Consider the following 4529-nt stretch of genomic DNA (forward strand, 5'->3'; position numbering starts at 1 on the left):
CACAATTAAAGGAATAGTATTATTTTCATGCTTAATAAACTATTAATTGAGATCGATCAGTGTACTAGTATTATTGCATCCAATTTTAGACTCGACTGATGCACAAACTTCTCTTTCAATCGGTATTTCTATGTATAGGAATGAGTCTCTTGTGATTTCCTGCCATTGGTAGGTGTCAGGACCGGGATTTGAAGCCAGGGCCTATGTTGACATGTTGGCCTATGGCTTCCCTGATTGCATGCCAGTCTTCAGATATGGCAGGTCAGATCCACTTTGCGGCCCTGTCATTCAGACCCGGGATGGTCACCGTGCAAAAAAAAAAAAAAAAGTAAAAACCCAGCCCTTTGCAGCTTGCCACTTTTCATGCTTCCCACTTTTTTTTCTTCCTGCAAGCCCTTTGGGCCTATGATTCAAGGACTGGGTATGCGTCCCGAGGCAGCATCCAGACTAAGGTGATCTAAGCTAAGGCAGTGCTGCCATGACCTCAGTTGAAGCCCCATTGTTGGCCAAAAAAAAAAAAAAAACAAAAGGAAAAAAAGAAAAAAAAATCATTTAACTAAATTAAAAAAAAAATGAAGCTCCTTGGTTTGGAATATCTGTCAGATTTCTTTCCTAGCCTGGCATTTAACTCAGGATCTTGGTAAATCTGTAGCAATGTGAGGGAATATGCGTATTTGCCACTACTGGAGTTCAAATCCCGTGTCAAGCCAAAACTAAAAAATTAAGTCACTGAGCTTGGCAGGGGGAGTAGTTTGGAGATGGGAGAGAAGGGATGTAGGGCGAAAACAAAGGAGGGGGCAACAATGCTCAATAGGAAATATACTGATGACCTTGCTCATGTAACTGTGACCCCTCTGTACAACATTTTTACAATTAAAAAAACATAGAAAAAAAAAGAAACAATGTAGTGTTCAGAGAAGCACTTTGGGAGTAAGGGAAGGACATCTGAATAGCTGTACAAAATTCTACACTGCTTTTTTTAATGTTCAGTATGTAACTGAATAAACATAACTGCTTTCATAAAAAAATTAAGTCACTATCTTGGAACCGGGCCAATATTTCTACCATTGGTGGGATTTGATCTCATCATCCAGGTAACTCTTTTGTACCATGAGTGAAGGCGAAGCTCACTGCCTAGAGGAAAAGAAATTCAGGCTAGAGTTCCCATTGACTAAATGAAGGCCCTGCAATGGAAAAGATATTTCTATACATGTGTAATATAAGACATATACTTACATATGTATGCTTATTACTATTATGATTTTTATTATTGATTTTGTATTTATTTTATTTTTATTTGATTCATTCATTTTTTGTTTATTTTATTTAGGATTATCATACACTTATATTTATTACACTTTGCACATCTATTATAAAATTATACATAGTAATTTAGGGCATTGACACATTTTTCATTAAAACTTTTTGTGTTGAAACCTGATACATAATTAATGGAGGCATTTGTCATAGTCTTCACATGTATAGAGTCTCTCTCAAGTATGAACTTTCTCTTATTTATCTTTGAACACCTTCTAATAGGGATTTCTTTAATGACTTATACTCCGGAAATTTTTCTTGAGGACAGGCAAGTTGTGGGATAAGATTGCAAGGGCGAGCCTAGAAATGTGTATTACTGGTAAAGAGCTCGCTCAACATACATGAATACTAGGGTTTGAATCTTCATTGCTACATACTCAGAAAATGTCAGAAGCCATGGAGTGGCTCAAATGTTAGAATGCTAGCCTTGAGAAAAAGAAGCCACAGGACTGTCAAAAACAATAGGCCAGATGCTGGTGGCTCAAACCTGGAACCCCAGCTTCTCAGGAATCTGAGATTTGAAGACCACAGTTCAAAGACAGCTTAGGCAAGGAAAGCCTGTTAAACTCATGTCCAATGTACCACAAAAATCCCATGTGGTGCTGTGGTTCAAGTGGTAGAGTGTTCTCCTTGAGCTGAATTGCTCAGGGACAGGGCCAAGGCTTGACACAAGACATAAAACTGGAAAAAAGTAAGGGTTAATCAAAGTACTTTTACTATTTGCTAATTAGGAGTACATTCCCTGGAAAATGAACACTAATGTACAGCAGAATTGGAGTCAGAGCTTAAGGTTCAAGTGTAGCAGATCCACATGCCCAGCCTCTCAGACTCTAGCATTATAACCTTGTGTGCTAAAGGGATCTGAAAGGTCCAATGTTGAAAGGCTTAATATTCTCCCCAAGCCCTTTGTGATAAGCAGTTGACTTGTATTGTCAATCGCATTACAGTTCTGAACCTAGCAGAGCACCTGTAGCTCAGGCCTATCACCTTAGCTCAGGAGGCTGATGTCTGAGGAAAACTGGGTAAAGCCAGCCAGGGCAGGAAAGTCTATGACACTCTGACTTCCACTTCTGAAAGGTCATATGTTCAACAGCTTGTTATGTTTCCCTTGGTGATGAGAAGTTACTTGCACTCGAAATGTTCTTAAGAGTTCTTGTGCTATAGAAGAAGGAAAGAAACATCATTGACCCATCCAAGGTTCAAATGAAGTTCTCTGGAGTCAATCCCTAGCCCTGTTAGCCGAAAGAACTCCAGTGTAACACTCTATTTGAAGGACAGAAAACAGTTTCAAAAGCCAAGCTATGTGCAGAGACCTAGGCCTGCAAGATTAGGAGGCAGAATGTACACACTCAACAGGAAGTGAGCTGCAAGACCACCTCATTCATTCCAGGCACAGCCAGCAATGAGAGGAAAACTGAAACATTTGTTAGAGTTACACCAGTGTCAGGCTTTTCACAACCTCTTCAAACAATTACTAACCTTCCTCCCTCAGGTGAAGGGAGCCTCAGGCTATCTTTAGGTTACCAATAGTCAGTTTAGTGGGGGAGAGGGGAGGAACATAGTAGAAAAACCCTGCTCTCTTTTCTTAAGGAGTGGGTTTTTGATTCTCCCTCTGTCAGGTTTGAAGGCCCTTCTATCTCTGCCAGTCCATTCTCCTTACTTTCTTCTCCACATCATTACTGCAAATCCCCAGTCCAAGGAGAGTCAGGGCCGTTTCTCTTCTGTTTCCAAGCATCTGAGTTAGAGCCTGGCTTTGCCTTCTTGGCTCTGGGGCCTTCAGCTGCCTTAGAAGTGGGAAAGAGACAGTCTTCCTGCTCTGTGTTCGTGTGAAGGTGATGCTGGTGGCCTGGCACATTGCAAAAGGCCTCATGACTGGGAATTGTTCCCTTATTTCATCCTGACATCCAAGACGAGATTCATGTATCATTTTTTATCTATCTATCTATCTATCTATCTATCTATCTATCTATCTATCTATCTATCTATCTATCTATCTATCTATCTATCTATCTATCTATCTATCTATCATCTATCTACCTAGCTAGCTAGCTAGCTAACTCTTTGACATTCCTTGGGTTGAACTCAAAGCCAGGGCACTGTTTCTAGCACTCTACTACTTGAGCCACAGCACCAATTCTGGCTTTTTCTATGTATGTGGTACTGAAGAATAGAACCCAGGGCTTCTTGCATACTAGGCAAGGACTCTCTCACTAATCCACATTCCCAGCTTGCACATTTTTTTTTCTTAATGGTAGTTTTTACATAAGTATGCTACAGTTTGTGTCCCCACATGTAATTTTCTGAATACTGGTTATTTCTATAAGCCCTGATCTTCTCTTCCCCTGCCTGATTTGTGGATGTTTCTGCATTGGCCTCATAATAAAATGTAAGTAAAGGCTGCTGAGAGCTTCAATGTGCATAATATAAGAACATAGGCCTGGAACCCTGGAAGAGCAAAGCGATGGGGCTGAAATGAAGAGAATGATGCAGTAAGCGCAACAAGCACATCTGAAAAATAAATCAGCATATAAAAGCAGAAGCATTGCATACGGTCTGTTTGCATGCAGGGAAGTAATATACACAAGTAAGTAAATAGAGCACTGATACATAAACTTGGCCTTCTCTTTTTGAATTTTATCTTGTGGATATCCCATGGCTTAAACTCAGTGCACGATGCGTTCCTCAGCTGTTTTGGACAAGGGTGAGGCACTACCACGGCCATAGCTCCATTCCCAGCCATCTGGTCATTAATTGGACATAAGCAACTCCCAGGCTTTCATGCCTGGTCTGGCCTGTATCTCCTGGTAGGCTTTCTCTCCCAAAACTGGAGCTCTACCCTCTAGGCCCCACTGCTCCAAATCTGGTTTTCTGGTGCTTTATTGAAGACCAGAGTCTCACAGACTTTCCTGCTAAGACTGGCTTTGAAAGGTGATCTCCTGAGGAGGTTTCATGTAGCTTTCCTCAGCTAGGAGCCGCTCCACACAAACTTTTAGTCTAAATCTTGAGAGCTACTAGAGAACAAAGAAACATGAAGATGCTTCTACTGTGTTGTAGACACTTAAGTTTGGAGACACAAAACACTCATAATTATTACATCACTTTAAAGGCAAAAGGAGCAATGCAGACAGTACGAGGATCGCTCCAGCTTTCAGTCCTCTCATCCTCTTACACTAAATTCACTGCAGCTCAATGCTAAGTGACAGAATTGGCAT

Source organism: Dipodomys merriami, unplaced genomic scaffold (genome assembly GCF_024711535.1).
Source record: "Dipodomys merriami isolate MVZ:Mamm:240054 unplaced genomic scaffold, mDipMer1.0.p SCAF_1488, whole genome shotgun sequence".
In the NCBI taxonomy this organism is placed as follows: domain Eukaryota; kingdom Metazoa; phylum Chordata; class Mammalia; order Rodentia; family Heteromyidae; genus Dipodomys; species Dipodomys merriami.